Below are 7353 nucleotides of genomic sequence, written 5' to 3' on the forward strand. Positions count from 1 at the left end.
CTCTTAGAGAGGAGGTTTTACCAGTGCAGCAAACATTAACATTTGGAGAAGTCATCAACGAGAAAACCAAAAAGCTATTCGTGCAAGTCATTCCGAAGCAGAAAATGAAGAGCCGTAGCACAAACAGAAGAACATAGAAAGAAGCTGCTGGTTTACAATGAATAGGTTTCATGGTCAGGCCAAGAAAATGAAACTGCGAAAAGAAAACATTTTGAGAGCTGTTAAAAAAAAAAAAAAAAAAAAGCTTTAAAACAACGTTTGAAGACCCTGTAGAGTCGGGGTGTGAAACTCATTTTTTGTTACGGGCCACATTGTAGTTCCCATGACGTTTCCATTATCTGTGGAACCATAGAAATGTTTCATCATGTCCTTATATTATTACATGTACAGTACGCAACAAATTAATGGAGAACTACCGTGCCACTGAGTAAATGAATCAGGAATGACGGCCATCATTTTTATTGCACATTCATGTCATGGTGATGCAGTCGCAGCTGGTGGCTCAGAGGTCTGAATGTTTTTTTCAGGGGGGTATGACAGTCTTTGCATGAGTGAAAAATCTCAAGGCGCCCTCAGTCTGCACATTTCTTGGCCTCCCCTGAAGGCCCCTGTGGTGGTGAGGGGAGGGGTTGGTGGTGGGGGGGCTGAATGAATGTGTGTCACTCAAAGTGTACATGCAGAAGCAGAGGAAAAGTAAGAAAAATAAAAATAAATCAAAGGTCAGCTGAGGTTGGAAAAGGGATTAGAGATGGCGGGGGAAAGTGCAAGAGAAAGCAAGCGTGACGGTATAACCGAGAATTGTCACATTTCGGTTTTTCGGTCTGGCCAGCAGGTGGCAGGAGCGGTCTCCCTAGCACACCTGCTGGCAATCATTAATCTATAGAGACACTATGTAAGGACTCCTACGTTCTACACCTGTTGTGCGAGTATTGTTTATGGCATTGCTTACCTCGTTGCTCATTGACTAGCGGCTTTTGACCTCGTCGTGTTTTCGCGTGTAGTCTCGGAACCAAGTTTGTGTGTAAGTACCATTTTGTTTTGATGATCTGGCTTTTCTTGCGTGTACAAAGTGTTACATAGTTTTTCGTTCGTAGTTTGTGGCTTTCCTTTCCTTTTCTTGCTCTTTTGTGCAAGCACCTTTTGTTAGTCGTTTTTGATTTTCCTCCTGGTCCTCATTGTGAACCAGCGCTTTATGTTCTCGCTTATTTCCGATTCGATTTGGACATTAAATTGTCTTTACATCGGAGACCTTGTTTTTGTCTACGTTTTTTGGATCCCCCTCCCTAACTCGGTTTACCCGAGTTCGTAACAAGAATAATAAGTCAGTCATTTTAAAAGCTTGGAAGTCAATTTTCAAATTCAGGAGGAGCAATGTGGTTTTCGCCGTGGAACAGTGGACCAGGTCTACACCCTCTGCCACGTCTCAGAGGGTGCATGGGAATTTGTGCTACCTAGCTACATATATTTTGTGGACTTGGAGAAGACATTCGAGTGTGTCCCTTGGGGAGTTCTCTGGGTGGGTGGGGGGGGGGGCGTGATCTCCAACTTGCGCTGGAGCGGTTCACATCCGATTGTGAAGCGCTTGGGATGAACGTCAGTATATCCAAATCTGAGTCCTTTTTCCTCAGTGGGAGGATGGTCATCTCTACAGGTAAGGGATGAGAGATGAGATTCTGCCCCAAATGAAGAAGTTTAAATATTTTGGTGTCTTGTTTACAAGTGAGGTCAGGATGGAGCATGAGATCGATGCAGCATCCACATGAGATATTGACTCTGTATCAGTCGATTGTGGTGAAGAAGGAGCTGAGCTGAAAGGGGAATCCATCAATTTACCAATCAATCAACATTCCTATCCTTACCTATAGTGACGAGGTGTGGGGCGTGACCGAACGAAAAAAAATCCCGCATAGCAGAGTGTGAAATGAGTGTCTGTGCTATCCGTTGGCGCTAGAGTGTGAAGCATGGTGATCTGGGAGGATAACTCGGGCATCTGATTAGGATGCCTCCTGATCGCCTCCCTGGTGAGTTGTTCCGGGCATGTCCCACTGGCAGGAAGTCCCAGGGATGACCCACAACACACTGGAGAGACTGTCTCCTGGCTGGCCTGGGAACACCTTGGGAACATCTTGGGATCCCCTTCGAAAGAGCTGGAAAAAGTGATTGGGCAGAGGGAAGTTGATGGTTTGCAGTTCAACCTCACAGTACAGAGGTGTGGGGCTCCATTCCAGGCTGCGGCCTTCCTGTATGGAGTTCGCATGTTCTCCCCATGCCTGCATGGGATTTCTCCGGGTGTCATCCCACATTCCAAATGCATGCTATCAATTTTCCCTACCCTGAACTGGTTGCTAGTCAATTGTAGGGCACACGTAGAGAAACAACCGTTCCCACTCACACTCACACCTAGGGACAATTTAGTGTGTTCCATTAAGCTGCCATGCATGTTGTTTGATCTATCAAACAGAGAGAGAGAGAGAGACAGACGGACAGAGAATGTTTAGTTTGACAGTAATGAGGTAAAATATTCACAACCTCTCTCTGCAGTACACACTCAATAATAAAAATATTATTAAAAGAATATCACCGAGCGTCATTATCTTTAGAAATGCAGATTTGGGCTGTATGTGTCCAAGTTTATTGTTTGCTTGCGCAGCAGACTGCCCATTGAGTCATGCATTTCTCTCTGGACAAATGGAGTCATGAGAGCATATGTAACAACACGTCTCAGCTGAACTCAGGTTCACATCATCACCACGCAACCAAGTGATTTCATGGCTGACGCATTCATGCACACAACACCAAATGAAGCCCGTCACAAGCAAGCCAATTGTATTAAGCTACCATCTCTTTCCATCAGAAACACTCTCCTGCAATCCCCTCCCTGCCTCATCTAATGATCATTATCTATGCATCCTGAAAGCAACCCAGGGGAACAGAGGGAGGCCAAACGCAATCACTCACTAAGAGCTCATTGTTAGGTCTCAACAGCATCGCGGCACACACAACACATAAGGCAAACAAGCAGCTACGAGTGTGATAATGTTTGTCAGAGCGGGGCCATCTCACACCAAGACCCGTTTCTAGAGCAAACTATTTTAACTTGGGACACATCATATAATTGTAGCGTGGTTATTTTCTCATGTAACGTGTCAATTTGTATGTGAATTCTTTGAATAGCGTTATTGATAGTAAAGATTCTCGACTACACTCATTGGCCTCAACAATGGGTACACCTGAATCTAATGAGGTTGCCCTCAAAAATCAAATCAACCAATTCGTCAGAGGTGACAAAAGTACTCACATTCTTACATTCCGTAGGAGATCTGAAAATTCAAGTCAAGTATGAGAGAAGTGAATGGGACATGAGAATTACATCTTTACCTTCCATTGCTCATTATGGAGAACGTGAGTGGGTTACTCACCAACAGACAGACTCACGACTAACTGCAGTTGCTGGTTTACATTCAACCTTCGGATGCTGCAGTCAACGCATGTGATGTCATGATTGCGAGATTACAATTCCAGCCTGGTCAGTAAAGACTTTGGTCACATTCCTCTCATCTACAAACATTTTCACAAAACTTGGAGACTGTGAAATGAGAGAAAATATGACTCTGGACCTCCTGTATGCCAATGCAGAGAGCATAATTCTTGTCTCACTTCTCTGGGAAGTACGTCGACAACCTCATGCAGCTTCAGACTAATTTATTTACATTCATTTTTATGGACAGCACTTTATTTCAGCCGTGGTTGGAAAGTGCTCCAGAAATAATGTTGAGTGGAAGTTGAGTTTATTTGCGTTACCTCTCTCTTTTTATGGCTGTGTTAAACTGTGAAATCATCGGCGAAGCGGGTTGAAAAATGTTACGAGACAAATTTGATGTAAGGAGAAGAGTACACATCCACGTTCAAATGTGGGGAGTAATTGTAAAAAAGTCATCAGGAAAATAAATACTCACGTACTCTAAGGTACAAATAATATAAAAAACCTGCTGAAGTACAATGACAAAGTATTTACACTTCAAGACTTTGTGCCACTAATGAAAACGCTACCTAAATAAATACTAATAATACTTCTCTCCAAGTCAGCACTACAATCATCAATATACTTCATGTATAGTAACTTGCAGGGGCTGTAGCAGTAGTACAAAGTACGTCCTTGTTGCTCCCAGCTGTACAGTCATCCAGAGGACGAAAAGTCCCTTTTTGCCCACCAATGCAGACATGCGTCTCTTGGAATGACTGCAAGACTGGTAGCTTGTCATGACAAGTCATCGTTCTGATCCAGTGGACTGAATCAGAATGACGTGGCAAGGACTGCACCTCATAGTCCATTTTTCTTTGTCTTTCATACTCCTTAGACTTCCTCCTCATGTTGGATTCGATTTTTATTTTGGCTATTGGTGAAGTTTGTGTCCCATCTACTTATGTGTCCATGCTCCAGTTTGTAAAATGATGCTCTCGAGTATTTCGTCTGACAGAGTTTGCAACAGAGAAAACTGTATAACTGAAAAAAAAATCAACATGGGTGTAACATACATAATTGTACCGACAAACACATTTTCCTGAAGGATTCATGGGACAACGCTGTCTCCAAGGCAGCCCTCCGACACAAAAAGCTTCTCACGTGATCTTCACTTGAGGGAGAAGAAAGCACTCAGAACACTGCAGCAAAATCCAAAGCTAGCATCACTGACAGCCTTGGATACCAAACACGTGTAGTGGGGAATAAATGTGACATTTATACCATAAACCATGTTCCGATGTCACAGTCAGGCTCATATCCAACGTGTGGGTTATTGAAAAAGCCTCGTCAGACCTCCGCCAAGGAAGCTCCCCATGAATAAGATGAATAAGAACCTCCTCATAAACGACTCTTATGTTGTGCTATTCAGTACTTGACCAAAACAAAGATGTCGATATCAAGTGTGATAATGTAAAGACCCTCACCTCTGCCATGCATCATCAGTAAATAGTGAGTGCACAATTGATCATTTTAAAATTAAATATGGTTTCAAAAATCTTCTCACCACATATGACAGTTCTGAGAGTGAGATGCTCCAATTTGTATAAGGGCGTACATTCATCCAAATATGAGAACACATTCCATACAGCAGAACAGCGAAAAAGTCAAGTCAAGTCAGGTCAACAGTATTTATAGAGCACTTTCAAACAGCCATCGCTGCATACAAAGTGCTGTACATGGAGCGATTTAACATACACAATGAACAGTAAGACAAATCGGTAATAAAGGCGGTAGAAAGCACCAAACAGTAAAACCAAGAACAAAACTAAGTCATGCTGAGTCGAATGCCAAAGAATACAAGTGAGTATTGAGGAGGGCTTTAAAGATGGGCAGCGAGGAGGCTTGCCGAATGTTCAGTGGGAGGTCATTCCAGAGAGAGGGACCAGCAACAGAAAAGGCTCGATCCCCTCTGAGCCTCAGATTAGTTCTTGGTACTTCTAACAAAGACTGGTCCACAGACCTGAGGCGCCGGGCAGGTGTGTAGGGGTGGATGAGCTCAGAGAGGTAAGGTGGCGCGAGATTATTCAGAGATTTGAAAACAAAGAGGAGGATCTTGAAAATAACTCTAAAATGAATGGAGAGCCAGTGAAGGGATGGCAGTGTAGGAGTTATGTGCTCCCTCTTACAAGAAGGAGAAAAAAAGGAGAAAATTAGTTGATGAAAGGGGGAGTTTGTGATGTTAAAACTTCCAGCTCTTCGTCAGTCACACTTTTGGTCCCTAATTGGTTGTTCTTCCATGAGACAGGTGGTTTTGTAAAAATTAAGTTTAGAGGCACAAGGTACAAGGCACAAGAGCCAGAGAAGGCAGGTTTGTTTGGGTTTTTTTTTCCACAGACCATTTTCCTCCTGTATTACTCTCATGTCATAAGTGATAGCTTTAGCAACTATGTTACAATAATAATAATAAAGACTTTTGACAGCAAAGGCTGTTTGATACAGATGTTATCATGATGGCCTGCATCAAAACTGATCCAAAGCATACCATGGATTCATGGATAAAAGATTGGGATTATCTTACAAAAAGTACAAAAGCCAAGGTGATATTTTTTCCCTTAACTCCCTGGAGACTATGGAGACGACTGAAGGCTTGTGTTGTCCATGCCGAGCATGTCCCAGTTTAGTTCAAAGAGTTTGTTAAACAATGTTCATGTCATAAACAAGCATGCGGCACTGCCACCAAGCTCGTCTTCTCCTCTTTGGATAAAAGTCTTCACCTGACGGCACCTCTCCCACTGAGACCTTCCCAACGTCTATATCCATATTAGTGTTCATTTTCCACGACGGTCTGTCTGTCTGTCAGTTTCGATTGTGTATACGTGTCCTCCTCCTACTCGGCTCACTTTCGCACACAAGTGTGTGACGCCATGGCAGTGATTGATTCTGACAGCTAGGGCAGCTCACCATGCGACAAGGGAAATCCCCTTCAAATAAACGTTTCTCTCTCTCTGGCAAACTCTAACTCTCTCTCTCACACACACACTTTTCATTTAAAAAAACAACTTGGCTAACTGATGCGTGCATATTTAACCCTCACACTGCTGAGGGCTGGTGTATGCATAGTGATGGAAGAGAGGGAGACAGAGAGTGCTTGCATGCGTCAGCGTGACCCTAAATGAAGCAGGCAGAGCTTCGTGCCCTCACTTTCTTTTTATATATCTACACAAGAGCACAATGGAGATTCCATGTAACCTGTCAGCTTGGGACAGCGCGCGCACACACACAATCTTGCATGTTAAACTGTGCAGGACAGAAGCACAAAATCAGAGTGTAGAACTGGGCAAAGTACAGCCCGGGGCCCACAACCGGCCCGCCCACAGTCTCTGAGTGGAACTCGCAGAGACCATGAAGTCAAAATAAAATGTAAATTATACAGTGTTTATATTTTGAATATTTTGTTTTTGTTTTATGCGTACATAGGTGCGACTTTGGCATTCAACTCAGCATGACTTAGATTTGCTCTTGGTTTTACTGTTTGGTGCTTTCTACCGTCTTTTTTACCGATTTGTCTTACGGTGTATTGTGCATGTGATATTGCTCCATGTACAACACTTTGTATGCAGTGATGGCTGTTTGAAAGTGCTCTATAAATACAGTTGATTTGACTTGACTTGACAAGCACTGTAGCAAACAAGGGCTATGACATGTGTCCCCGGTGATTGCAATTTATTAACCTTATTAACCTACATGGATTTTCACCTATTGCAGTTGGGTCTGGAACATATGTAGCATTTTATTGAAACAAGACAATGTCCTTTTCTCAATACATTGTATTAGCACGTTCCAGTTTTTCAAAATTAATTGAAAAGTTGAACCAAGCAACAACACTTTTG

Source organism: Hippocampus zosterae, chromosome 1, assembly GCF_025434085.1.
Source record: "Hippocampus zosterae strain Florida chromosome 1, ASM2543408v3, whole genome shotgun sequence".
In the NCBI taxonomy this organism is placed as follows: domain Eukaryota; kingdom Metazoa; phylum Chordata; class Actinopteri; order Syngnathiformes; family Syngnathidae; genus Hippocampus; species Hippocampus zosterae.